Raw genomic sequence first — 15,122 nt, forward strand, 5'->3', positions numbered from 1 at the left:
ACGGTAAACCAGCTCCCTCAAAAGGGGGCACTCTAGAAGTAGACAAAAAATTGCCTTAATATATATATATATATATATATATATATATATATATATATATATATATATATATATATGCTGGCTGTACCCTGCCACGCGTTGCTGTGGCTCAAGTTGGCGCAATGGAACAAGTTCCAAAATGAGAAAAATCATGTTTCTTATAGGTTTAATTTTCCATTTTGCATGGGTACACAGTTTTTGTTGTTCCATTTTCTTAGCTGATATAGAGACTTTCTGGTTTGGTAACTCTTGAATACGTAACATAAATTGTCCATGTGAAAAAACAAAGCTTGAATTGGTTTATATTTCACAACATGATAATTAGTACACCAAATTTCAGTTGCAATACATGCGGTGGCATCCCTGGCAAATATAGCTGTTGGATAATTAACCACTTTATCTGCTTTCACAACAGTGTCGATGGATTTGTATTTGACTACCTCACTTGGAATTTTACATTGAATAATAGCGTTAAGTTCATGGGCATCTTTGTATTGACCTGCAAGAATAGCTCATTCACTCAGTCAAATGGAATTCTTATAATTTGAATATCTGCAAAAACCTTTTAAACTAACTGTTCTTTTGATGAAATAAAATTACAGAAATTACAGAAGTTAAAAGTCAAAGAATTTTGCCCTTAACTCTGATCAGCTGGCACTTTTTCGTACCCAATTTCCCACAAGTGATGCAAAAAGTTTTGTGCAGATCGAACAGTCTGCAACTGGACATGCATATTTGGAGTTAATTTTAATGTCTTCACATGGAACAAAAAAGTAGAGTATTTGAGGCAAGCATTTATTTCATCTGCTGATGTTGATTGAAGAATAACAGGTAACATTTGTCTGAAATCTTCTGCAAGCAATATTACTGCATTCCCAAATGGTCTGACATTGCCACGCAAATCTTGCAAGGATCAACCAAGAGCCTCAAGTGATTTTTTGCGTACCATTGTGCATTCATCCTAAACAATAAGTTTGCATTTCTGCAATATTTTTCCTCATATTGGATATTTTGGAGATGTCGAACATGAGATTTCTGAAAAATTGAATGTTTTAAAGTAGAATAAATAATTCTTCTACTTGGCAGCAAGGTCGCAGATATTCCTCATGCAGCAAGGGCTTAGGCTATGTCATTTTGTTACCAAATGGCTGCCAAAATCAATTTAATTAGAAAGGTTTTACCAGTTACTTCTTGTGCTGTTCAAGGTAGCAGTAATTTCCAAATAACTTCTATTCTCACAGTCAGTAAATTAGGTGACTAAAATAGGATTTATCTATGTTTTGACAATGCCTTATTCACTGTAATTAATTTAGGAGACTAAAATAGGATGAGGGATTAGAGATGGACAGATAGAGAGGAAGATATATAGATAGAAAAGAGAAAGTGAGATGAAAATAGAGAAAGAGAAGGAGATAGAGAGATAAAGGAATTGATAGATAAAGAGAGAGGGGGAGAGTTAGAAACAGAGAGGGATGAGACAGAGGAAAGGAAAGAGATAGAGGGAGTTAGAGAGAGAAAGGGGATCAAAGAGAGATGGAGAGGGTGATATAGAGAGAAAGATAGATTGAGAGAGGGAGATGGATAGAGAGAGATATTAAGAGGGGAAGAGAGAGGGGGAGAGAAACAGGTTAACTACGTTTCGCCGTTTTTTCTTTCGAGACTGAGGTAATTTTAATTTTTTGTTACTATCCAGAGTAACCCTTTGGGGGGGCTAGATTTTCCACGCATTAGAAACCGACCGGGTTATCTGTACTTTCACCTAACAAATTAATAAAAGAAAAAGATTTTGTAAAATTTGAATTTAACATGAAAATACTATTTTAAAAAATAGCACGATAACATAAGTGCATAAGTGCCACTTTATGTACTCCTTGGGCGTTGAGTTCCATGGTGACCAGCATAATTATTTAATAGTCGCTCCCTTAGACCCCCCCGTCAAGGTTAATGCATGCGCACGTAACATTTTTTTATTTATTGAGGTTGGCTTAGTAACTAAACGATTTATTGATAATTTCCTTAAACGCATGCCGGAAGATTTAAATGTGTTCATTATTGTTGTAATGAAAAAAAAATGTTTCATTCAACACAAAACCAAAAACACATATTAATGATAAATGATTTATTATTCTATTCATTGAAATTTAATAATTTTTAGATAAAAAAAAGTAAAAAAAAGTTAATAAAAAATAGTTGCTTATGTGCGCATGTAAAAATGTTTGTATTTTCATTACTAATGATTACTATATTGTCCAATTTCTACTGTACACTCTTTAACCCTTATCCTTGAGTGGCCTCTTGGCCTTGATAATGTGGTGATGCCTATGTAAAAAAAAAATGAGAAATTATTTTAATCATTTAAAAAACTTGTCTTATTTTTTTGTTTTATTTTTAGATTAGGTCCACCTAATAATTGGACTCCACCTTATAATCACCCCAACATCCTCTTAAGAGCAGCCTCCGGAATAAACACCACTTTTGGAGGGGGGGGCTATTTGCAAAATTTAACTGATATTTGTTGTCAGCATACCCACCCAAAAATACTATTAAAAAAGGGGGGGTTCAGTGCCCGTTGCAGAGAAGTAGATTTATTTATCAATGAAAGTTGCGAAGAAGTAAATTTAGTTATCAATAAAAGTCGTCATTTAAAAAAGAAAATTGTGGAGGTGGACCTAAAAAACTATCCCGAAGTTTATTACAAAAACGTTTTGTTTTCGCACTATTCAACAATTTGTTCATCCGCGCATGTAAATTAAAAAAATTTTGTAAAAGTGAGAAGTTATCAGTAAATTATTTAGTTTTTTTTATTATTTATTTATTTATTTTTTTACATTAGGTCCACCTCCACAAATGTTAAGAACGGCTTTCAGAATAAACACCCTCAACCTCTCCATGTTAACAACGGATTTCGGAATTAACACCATTGGGGGGGGGGTCAACATACCCATCCGCAAATACTATTAAAAAAAAAGTCATTTAAAAAGAAATTTAAAATCAAATGTTTGTAAAAGTGAGAAATTATTAATAAATGTTTAGTAACATTTTTCGGTGCTTATATAGAGAGTGATTCGCGCTATTTTTTAAATCGTATTTCAACGTTTAATTAACGTTTTATGTTTTGTTTTTATTCAATTGCAAGGTTAAAGTACAGAATAGGTACAAAATACCCTCCCCTCCCCATGTTAAGAATGGCTTTTTAAATAATAACGTTATTATTTCAGCACGGATCACTCTCTGCATGAGTACCCATTTTTCTTTTAATATTCATAAAAAGTAAAAAAAATTTTCAAAATAAATAAATAAATGTTTGTAAATGTGACAAAAAATCGTTTAGTTACGGCAACGTCAGTAAATAAAAGATGTTACGTGCGGGGTGGGGCGGGGGGCTAAGGGAGCGACTATTATTTTTTCTGCTGGTCGCCATGGAACTCAACGCCCAAGGAGTACCAAATTGTAATTTTTTTGTCAAATAAATAAATTTCAAGCAATTTTTACAATAAATAATAGATAGCAACTTCGTTAATTTTACGACTCTCCCCCAGCATATTATAAACACCCTAACTTCCATATGTTAAAACGGATTTCGGAATGAACAGCCCCCCCCCCCAATCTCCCCATATTAAGAACGGCTTTCGAGGTTTATGGAAAGGCGTGTTTTTTTTTTAACATGGGGAGGTTAGGGTGTTTATAATACGTTGAGGCATGTCGTAAAAATGAAACAGTTTAGAAAAAGTTAAAACAAACTTTTTTATGTAAACAAAAAAGAAAATAAACTAAACAATTAAAACGTAATGTTTCATGAGTGAAAAGCCTTAACATAAATAAAGGTATTTAAAATTTAAAAATTGGTAAGTACATAAATGAATTTAAATTTTTAAAATATGGGATTTTTTTTTGTGTTAATGCAGAGAGTGATCCGCGCTATTTTTTAAACCGTATTTCCGCGTTTAATTAAAGTTTTATATGTTTTTATTCAATTGTAAGGTTAAAGTACAGAATAGGTACAAAATACCCTCCCCTCCCCATGTTAAGAAGGTCTTTTTTAATAATAACGTTATTATTTCAGCACGGATCACTGTCTGCATGAGTAACTTTTTTTTTTTTTTTACTTATCTGGTAACTCGAGAGTAGTTGAAACGGAAGTTACCAGAAATATTATTGGGCAGTCTCGCAGAAACGATTTCGAAAAATATTTATATTTTAATTAATATTTTTATAATTCGCAATGTAAAATTATTTTAATAACATGCAAACATTCATTGACTTTACAGATAGATTTTCTGAAAATTTCAATTAAATTGGTAACGTAGAAATATGGTTTTATTCACTTTTAACGAACCAAAATTACATTTATATATATATATATATATATATATATATATATATATATATATATATATATATATATATATTAAGTAATGTGATTTATAATTTAAAAATTAAAAAAAAAATTTTAATTAAATTAAAAATCAGTTTCATAAGAAGGAACAACAACAAAGTCAATTATCTGTACGATCGTTTCGGAAATCCGTGCTTTTTATTTGTGGTATACATGAAGTTATGTAGAACAATTATATATAGTTTTTTTGGTAAGCACGGTCTCCTCATCAGCAAATTTAGGAGGATTTTTATTGAATTTAAAAGACACCAAAAATAAACCTAGCATTAAAAAAAAAAAATATATATATATATATATATATATATATATATATATATATATATATATATATATATATATATATATTCCTCTACGGTCTAAGGACAAATTAACTTAAGTGTAACATCAGAACAAATACTACACTTGCATCTTACCCGAAGGTCAGATACTACTTTTTCTATTTAAAAATTATTAAAACGAACTTCTTAATACAGGGTGGTCGCTAGAAAAGCGGGAAATTTGAAGGTCAGCTTAGATCATGAATAAACTGCGTGGTTGCTATTTTTTTATTGCACCGGAAGATTGGCCCTCAAAAAGTCCAGGCTTAAATGTCATGGATTGCTGTGCTGGGAGTTTGTTATTAACAGAGACGCAGAACTGTCAACGTGACATACACTCTATTGATGACTTGAAAACGTGCTTTGCAAGAACTTGGAATGATATCACACAGTATATATATATATATATATATATATATATATATATATATATATATATATATATATATATATATATATATATATGACCTTATCGATGTTCGTGTGAAAAAATCGGATTGGGGATCTTTCGATTTTCAGACTGATGTATTTCTGTAAATGGAACGATGGCTCTTTTGAATGTGCTGAACGTGTCAGTTGTTGCTGCTGTCACGCACAATCCAATATCACACGTTGACTTCAGACGAGAGATTGCCATCAGTCTCATGAAATCTCCGTTCTCCCCAAGGAGGCAGGCCCGAGGTGGTCACATTGCAGATCTGCCCAACAATGTCAGATTGCCTGTAAAACAGCTGCTGAGGGGTCAAAATGAAAAAAAGAAATAACCTTGACGAGAGTAAATCGACTAATTTCAGAACATGCGTTCACACATTTTTAGCTTGAAGTCACTTAGTTTTTACCCTTGCTTAATCCATCCGGCGATAGATCAGACGTAGACGACAGTGGTTGACGTGTTAAATAACGACTTAGACTGGAGCGCATACTGCTTTGGTTTCGATCCTAAACGATTCCACTGAAGTCATTAGCATATATGTTAGGCTCAATATATTAATCAATAGAGAAATTGTCCTTATAATAATAAATACGTAATCTGCATGAATTAAAATATCATATTTAAGCGTATTTTACGACCGGGCAACGCCTGACAGCCTGCAAGTAAAAGATAAAAGAATCTCACATTTTAATTACGAAGACACTAAAAACAGTTCATTAGAGACCTTTTATGGGGTATTGCCGGCACATAGAATGTACTCGACAGAGCTCCAATCTCCGATTCCTACTTGTAAGATATTTTTACAGGGAAGTCGTCATATATGAAGCCCCTAGAGGACAAGGGTCAATGAGTGTACGTAGTCACTGGAGCAACAATGTAATAGCTGTTAGTGGTTGAAATTAGGCATAATTTGATTATTCAAGGCGACGGCTCAACAAGAACTTGTTTACATTGGACTTGAAGACAACAACAAGCTTGAAAATTGTTGGTATTGGTTATAGCTAGACGAGTGTTTTTTGTGAATGTTTGGCAAAGAGGGAGCCATAGATTGAAGCCAGATTAGCACTTACCATGAAAAATATTTTTCTATCCCCGGAAATGTTTATCACAAATCGTCATCACTGTTGTACAAATGTTGTCCATACCATTCATCCTTTTCAATCTTCTAATAATATTCTTCATCTTCCATCTCATTAACAATTATCCTTGATTCGCTTCTGACTTTGATAAGTTGCGACTCATAAAAAAAGGGGGAGAGATGACGGTGGTCAAATGGGTTACGACACGAACTGACAATTTGGGCGTTCCAAGTTCGCATGAAGTTTGTTCCACAAAAATCACTTTCATTTTGGATGTTGGCAGCCGTCACATGATCCCTCTTTTTCTAAAAAGAATTCTGACCGAGAAAAATATCGGGGACACCAATGCCAACAATAAGATCTTCGGATTCATCAATAAAAAAAAAGGAATGAACCGAAAATGTATATATATACTTAATAAGAATATAAACGCGGAGAAAAAAAAAAGAGTTCAAGAAACTTACAGTATAAAAATACAATAAATAATACATCGTTGGACAAATGAATACTGAAAGACAAGGTCAACATTTACAATAGAAGATCAATCATTTGTATTTACTCTTCCGTTTATTTAAAATTGACAGATTTTATTGTAATTGATTACATGTATATATTTCTAATGTAAAGTTTTAAGTTTCATCTCAGTTCCAATCTGGTCCTGGATATGACCTTAAACTTATCCGATGGTGAGGCCCCAGCTTGCAGGCTTTAGGGAGTGTGGAACCACCATTTAATTGTTATTGCTTTCAGGTCCACTCTGGCCCGGACTGGTAGTACCTGTTAGGGTCCCAACTATGGATTAAATAGAAACCGACTTAAAAGAAAAATAAAACAAATATACTCTATTAAAAAATTGTTCTTCAAAATCACTGGAGTCGGCATTAAATAACCTGAAAAGGGTTGAGATGCCGTAAAACAAAAATAACTAACCAACTAATCAGTTCCAATCTATGGACCCCAATTGCTAAACTTTCACGAAAAACACTCGTCTAGCTGAAATCACTATCAATAATTCCCCCCACTAATTATCTGTGCCTTAACCTAAACGTGAATTCCATGAACAAAGATTCTTTCTTAGAACTGCTCTGCTTGCCTGTGGAACTTTGTTCCTTTTGCCTGCTTTCCATCTGACTACAATATGGTTGTCTTCAAGTTCAACGTAAACAAATTCTTGATAAGTCGTCCCCTTAAGTAATCTAATTTACCAAATTTCTACTACTAATGATTACTACGATATTGTCCCCTTGACTACTGTACACTCATTAACCCTTGTCCTCGAATGGCCTCCGGGCCTTGATAATTGGTGACTCCAATATAAAAAAAGTGACGACGTTGCCGAAGAGAGATACACAGTAATGTTGCAGTGATATAGAAACACTGATAGTTCAGAGCAAAGAGTTTTGTTATAAATCGCGGACGCGCGTATGTTAGCAGCAATTATGTGCAACTGACCAAGCCGGCTGCACGGTGGGACAGCAGAAACACTAAGGACACACGTGTTCAGAGAAGCAGGTGTTCGAGACGTGTTTGAGATGAGTTCGAGACGTGTTCAAGACGTGTTCGAGGCGTGTTTAGGATGAGTTCGAGACGTGTTCGAGATACCTTCGAAACGCAGAGAATTTGAGACGTGTTCGAGACGTGTTGAAGACGTTTTCAAGACATTTTCAAGACGTGTTCGAGACGTGTTCGAGATGCAAAGGATTCGAGACGTCTTCGACGTTTTTTTTTTTTACACAGGAATCACCACATATCAAGGCCCGGGTGCCACTCGAGGATAAGGATTAATGGGTATACATTAGTCAATGTGATTATAGCGTAGTAAACATAAGTAGTGGGAATTTTGTAAATTGGATTACTTAGGGGGACGGTTCATCAAGAACTTGTTTACGTTGGACTTGAAGACAATCATATTGTAGTCAGCTGGAAAGCAGGCAATCGGACGAGAGTTCCACGGGCGTGCAGTTTTAAGAAAGAAGCTTTGTTTATGGAATCTACATGTACGTTTAGGCACAGATAAAGAGTGTGGGAAATTATTGATAATGATTTTGACTATGACGAGTGTTTTTTTTTGTGAAAGTTTGGCGAGGGGGGAACCATAGCTGAACACTTGCCATGAAAATAACGATAAAATAGAGACAGGCTCGCAACGTCTCTTCTATGGGAAAGAGGTTGCAGGAAAGAGACGTGTTCGAGGCGTGTTTGGTGACGTTTTCGAAACATGTTCGAGACATATACGTGACGTGTTTTAGACGTATTCGAGACGTGTTTGAAATACAAGAGAGTGGAAATCGGCGTATTACATACGTGGCCGCGAGGAACAGGGAAAGATGTGTCCTAAACATGGCCGGAGAAAGAGTACCATGTGTTCGACACCGCAGAGTCTTGTTAAGCATATTGGAATGACGATCTGGGTGTTTCAAATTCGAATCCAGTTCGTTCCACAAAATCCCTTTAATTTTGGAAGTTGGCAACCTTCACATGGTCCTTCCTGTGCGTACGTAAAGACTTTTGAACAAAGAAACAAGGCATTATTCTTGAAGTACCTGTATATAAATGTCTGTTGTTTCAACTGAAAAAGAATGAGTCGAATTATTTTCTTGTCTTTGTTGCATACATGGCCCACGTGCTACAAGGAAAGACGTGTCTTAAATATGGTCAGACAAAGACAGAGTACCACGTGTTCGATACCACAGTCTTGTTAAGCACATTGGAGTATGAGAAGACTTTTGAACAAATGTTGTGTTGCGAGGGAGGATCATATGGGGATTCATAGTACAGGGACTCATAATACACGAATAACAACGATGATGGCAATATTGAGGGGACTTCATATATAACAGTTCTTATAACACAGATTGAATGATAACGACATTTATACATCATGACGACAACTGTGACGATTTCTTGGGGACATCATGTTAATACGGACTGAGAGATATGATGCAACAGTTCTGAACACATATAGAGGAGAGAAGATACTTCACTTATGATGAAGGAGGCACATTACCTGTAAGGGGGTTATACAAGAGTTCGTTTATAGATGATTATACAAAACACACTTACCTTTTCGGTTGTAAATACGACACGAAGACAACAGTTACAAAATATAGATGATTTCTTTATTCATCTGATCGGCCGATTAGTGATGTCAGGAATTCAAGCCTTTTCGACTACATGGTATACTATTCTCCCTTCGCCTCTGAGGGGCTCCCAGTCTCCAAGTGACTCTATCACTGTGTGTGATCTGCTCCGATTATCTTATCCTCTCTAACTTCGAACCCTCAATTCATATATTGAGAAATCTCCTTTGCCTATGACGTCAGAAGTGTGGTTCCCAACGTGACTAACTTTCACGTGGATTTACATATGTCTCTACAAACACACTTTTGGCAACAAAGAATTCCCAATTCTAATTGTTTAGTATCTAGCTTATTTTTAAACAATATTGTTTAACGCATTGTCCATTCTTTTAACTGACATATTTAATATCCAGTTATTCTAAAAGAATGGACAATCGCTTTTTTCCGACATAAATAATATTTAGTAATTTCTAAAAGAATTAACAATGGACTGCATTCCTAGGATTTCAATTATCCGCTTGCCTACAGGGTTCGATTCTAGCTTTTCCTAATATCATTTTCACTTATCTAGTCTGCCTTCTTACTTACATGAGAAGGGGACAGCTCTTCTTATCTAACACAAAGAGATAAGAAACAAGGCGTTATTTTAGAAGTACCTGTAAATAAATGTCTGTTGTTTCAACTGAAAAAAAATGAGTGGAGTTCTTTCCTTGTTATTGTTTCCTTGCGACTGTCTGCATACAACGTGCGGGTCCCCAGTGTGTACATGTAATGAATACGTTACAGTTTGACACATATCGGAATTCATCACTAGGGCTATGACAACAGCATATTCTTTTCATTGCTTTGACTCTCAAGTGTGTATCCGTTAATATTTTATATGCTTTTATATAGAGTGATGTGGTGCTCGGTTGATTAACTGTGTCTAACTGTGTTTCGGATATATACTCGAGAGTCAAACCAATGAAAAGAATATGCTATTATCATAGCCCTGGTCATCACACCTAAGTTTGATTAGGGTAAACTATTATATTTATGAATATATTAGGTCGGTGCAAAAGTTTTTGCCGGTTTGTAGAAGGAGTATTCTAAACCATAGTAATTTATTTTATATATATTTTATATATATTTTATATATATTTTATATATATTTTATATATTCTTAAACATATCATCGTAATTAATTTTTAACTTTTTCTTTCAGATTATCAAAACATTAATAATATTTTTCTGCAATATTTTCATTCATGTTGACCTTAAAATGACCTTCTTTTATCAACAGAACAGGAGTCATCTGCCATCATGATAATGCTTGCTCCCAACATAGCACTACTGACCAAAAGTATCTTACGAGAGTTTGGTTGGGAAATCTTGTCTCTATCCTGCATATACCAAGGCATGAGAAATATGACGTCACGGCAAGGACAAAGAAGACCATGAAAAGGAAAGAACACGTTCTAGAAGACAAGCACGCTAGAGACGTGGATGACGTTTGAGAGCACGTTTGAGACGTGGGTGACGTCACAGTCGTAACGAGAAGTCACGCATTTAGATGGCTTTACGTTAACATCACGATGAAATATTAAAATGTGAGTTAAATTAATTTTTTACATCAAAACCAAGCGAATTTTACAAGCGCTGCATTTTCGAGATGTCTTAAATAAGTTTTGAGACTTTTTTTCGTATGGGTACTTTTATTGATAGTACACACCTGAAACTCTAGTCCCTTTCGAAGTAATCTCCTCCGGCTGTAATGCTCTTGTTGTACTCTTCCAACAACTTTTGGAAGGTCCCATGGAAGTTCTCTTGTGTGAGCATATCAATTACCCTCGTCATGGCCTCTTTCATCTCCTTAACTGTCTTATAACGATAGCCTCTAAGTTTTTCTTGAGCTTAGGGAATAACCAAAAGTCACAGAGGGCAAAGACTGCTCTATAGGGAGGATGAGGAACTGTCTTGATGCCCATTGGTCAAATAGTCTGTGACAAGGATGGAGTTGTACATTGTCCTGGTGGAAATGCCACTGACCCAATTTGAAGAGTTCTAGCCTCTTCCGGCGATATCTCTTTCTGAACTGCCTTAAAACTTCAACATAGTATTCCTTGTTGACTGTCTGTCCAGTGGGAACCCTGTTCATGTAGATCATGCTCGTGCTGTCAAAAAGAGGGGTCATCATATGTTTTTGCATGGATTTGCTTTGTCTGGCCTTCTTGGGTCTGGGAGAGCCAGTATGCTTCCACTGAGAACTTTGTCTCTTGATCTCTGAGTCATAGCAGTAGATCCAGCTTTCATTGCAGGTCATCAGAGCATAAAGAACCGCGAAATCTGAATTGATCAGCTCGGCCATCTCCCTACAGTCATGACAACGTCTTTTTTTTTCTGATCTTCTTTGAGCATCCTTGGGACAAACTTCGCGCAAATCTCCCACATCTTCAGTTCCTCATGAATAATTGTGCGTACAGTTCCCACACTGACATCAAACACTGCACTTATTGTCTCTATAGACACGTGACAGTCCTTAGTTTCTTCTGTAGCTGTCCATTTGAACAACCTGAAATCATAAAAATTGGTCATCTCATAAGATGTATAGCAACAACATGTTGAATTTTCAAGAGTCTACAACAATTCTAAATACCTGTACAAAAGTCTGGAAACTTATTGAAGGCACTTCATATAAGCTCGGTGTAATATTCTATAATATAAATCTCACCTGTCTGTTTAAATGTATGTATGTATGTATGTATGTATGTATGTATGTATGTCTGCCTAAAACATTCGACAGAGGCGACAAATTTTCATGAGATCGTTATCTTTTTGAGTTCGACCCTTCGGACGACAAATATCGAAAAATTGGCTAAAAACATTAATTTCTTCACTCTCAATGGGCACTTTTCTACAGCGAGGTATCATTTTTTTCGCCGCTATTTTCGCAAGCCATCCCCTTTTTTCGATTGACTAGCCTAAAATTAAACCTACGTCACTTTCGGTTTGGCGATGGGCGCAACAGCGAAGACATCACGTTTTTATTTTTACGTTCTTTTCCTCCTTCGCAGTACAGGTTCGAGCTTGCCTGCTTACTACCACATTTGTTTTTTTTGTTTGTTTTTTTGCTCAACACATACCTCCCAACATCCTGGCAACGCCGGGCACCCAGGCTAGTCAAATTATAAAGGTGGAATAAAATTATAAAGAACAAAAGTCGTTATTGTTATAAATCAAGATTGTCATTTTCAAGATGAAATTTTAAATCGGCAAAAACTTGCACCGACTTGATATCTTACAGTAAATAACAATTTAAACCCGATTCAGAAGTTTTGAATTGAGGGATATATATTACGTAGTGGATTCACGATTATCGTTAAACTTGCAGAAATTAATTTGTTTTCCTGTTTGATTTTAAGATAGATTTTTTTAGTAGACGTACTCTATGATGAGAGTACATTTTTAAGATCTTTATGTATTTTAGCTGCATTTGGTTATAGAATTTGAGATGGCTTGATGCCAGATATCATTGTATATATATATATATATATATATATATATATATATATATATATATATATATATAGTAATTTATAAAATATATATGGCGATTAAGCTACACTGAATATTCTGCGTTTCATCCACTATAGGATTCGTCAGGCTTATGCCGAATCCTATAGTGGATGAAACGCAGAATATTCAGTGTAGCTTAATCACCATATATATTTTATAAATTACTAACTAGCTCTACCTACGTATTGAGCGCTTTTGAAGTAAATACTTAAAGTTTACGCATAAATCTATACTTTCGTATATTAAATTTATGTGAGTAAATAAAGTAGTTATATATATATATATATATATATATATATATATATATATATATATATATATATATATATATATATATATATATATATATATAAAAGTATCCGCTGTTATGCTAGCGAATTATATTTATCCTGAGAATGGGGTTGACGTTGAATAGGCCGAAACTACGCTAATTAATGAAATATTTGGGTCAGAATGATGCAACGGAAAAGGGCGAGATGGTGGTACTTCTTTCTTTACCGAGATTGGTTGGGCACAAAAATTTTGCCGGTTTTTTCGAGAAATTGTGTCAGCCTACTGTTAGCTGAGCAGATTAAGGAAAAATCGTTCATTTTGGTAAGTAAGCATGAAACTTGGCACGATTGCTCACAATGGTCTACTCTTCCGAAAAAAAATTTTGGGCCACTCAAAAAATCCAAGATGGCCGCCATTTTCAAGATAGCCGTCATTCTGAAATCCAATATTGCTAGTTTACAAAGTATCTAACCGATTTTCACAATTTTTGAGTCAAATTATATGTTTATCGGGATGGGAAAGCAGTAAATGACACAAAATAACCGATAAATGAGTCCTACAATCCACAAAGGCACATATATGAGATTAATTTAAGCAAATATTGTCAATTTTTACCTTTTATTGCCATTAAACCGAATCATTGACTTTATATTCAATTCCCCAAGTGATCTGAATGTATTAGTTATAAAAATTAATCCTTTCAGCTCATTCTTATAATATGTCATGTGTAAGAGAGTGATTGTCATGACGCAACCAGGGCATAACGGTGACATCACTGCTGTGAAACTCAGCATGGGGTCCAGTATGAAGTGTCCCAACTGCTGTCTAATAAGCCCCATGGACAAAATAATGTTCAGTCTGTTAGATAGCCGCACCTGAATTGACAGGATATGCCAGCGCGGGAGAGCCGAGCCAAAGGTAACGGGGCTATAGTTACCTGGATGGTGTACAGATCGCACGGGACTTAAATGATACTGGATGAACGATCGGGCTAGGTGTAGGGAACCTACCTTTCTGAACCTAGTTGTATCCCATATCTGAATGTGTCAAAATATATTCGGTAACTGTGGTTACAGGTGGTAAAAGGATAAACCCTCGGCCTGAAGCCTATAACATTTACAGAATGTCTATTGAGAAGACGTCAAATGTGAAAACTGATTGGAGCAAATGCTGCCTATGTCAGACAGATAAAACCGGAGAGGATCTCAGTAGTCCCATTCCAGGTCGCAGTAAATCAGATGGATATTCAATGCTGGCTACAAATATTCCTCTTTTTCAAGAACTCTGTCAGATGCCCATGATTATTAATCCTGCTAGGCTCGATGAAGGTGATGGTATTGAAGATACATTGCGGCAAAACAATGCTCAGTACCATCAGAGTTGCTGTGCTTTGTTCAAAAGTACCAAACTTGATCGGGCCAGGAAAAGGGCATCTGATGCTCAGGAACGTACTGACAAGAGTTGTTCAAAGACTCGAAGAGTGACTTTAAAGCCAGAACAATGTTTCATCTGCGACAAAAAATTTCTAGATGATGGACAAAGACGTGAAGTCGTGACAATGGGGCTCAGCAGTAGGCTCAATGAATGTGCCACAACTCTGGGTGAATGTAAAATTCTTGCCCGATTGAGTGCTGGTGATGCCATTGCACAAGAGTTGAAGTATCATAAAGATTGTTTAACAACTCTTTACAAAAGGGAAAGATGTCACCTTTTATAGAAATCGCTGTAAACAAGGCATGAAGTCTGAAGGAGTTAGAAAAATACTACTTCAAGGTCAAAAAGATGACAGCAATAAGTAAGTGTTGGATGGAATAAATTCTTATCCAGAAAACAGCAATTCTCCGCTCTTTATCAGAAAAATTGCTTTAGGAATGTGAGGACTAAAGGAGAAAATAAGGGAAGGGAGTATTACGAGGTTACTGAAACTAAACCCAAGATCCACTTTCTACT

At 35.4% G+C, this 15,122-nt stretch overlaps 1 long non-coding RNA gene across 1 annotated transcript in view; it reads right to left on the reverse strand.

Annotated features, from left to right (window-relative positions):
* The window catches only part of LOC145296924 (uncharacterized), a 50,184-nt gene extending 43,435 nt beyond the window's left edge, over positions 1–6,749 (reverse strand). Inside the window, exon 1 of the long non-coding RNA XR_013870077.1 lies at positions 6,256–6,749. This is a non-coding gene — a long non-coding RNA (uncharacterized LOC145296924). The remainder of the gene's footprint in view (positions 1–6,255) is intronic.
* Positions 6,750–15,122: the final 8,373 nt, after the last annotated feature.

This window comes from Euprymna scolopes, chromosome 17 (assembly GCF_053919585.1).
Source record: "Euprymna scolopes isolate OS-2025 chromosome 17, ASM5391958v1, whole genome shotgun sequence".
In the NCBI taxonomy this organism is placed as follows: domain Eukaryota; kingdom Metazoa; phylum Mollusca; class Cephalopoda; order Sepiida; family Sepiolidae; genus Euprymna; species Euprymna scolopes.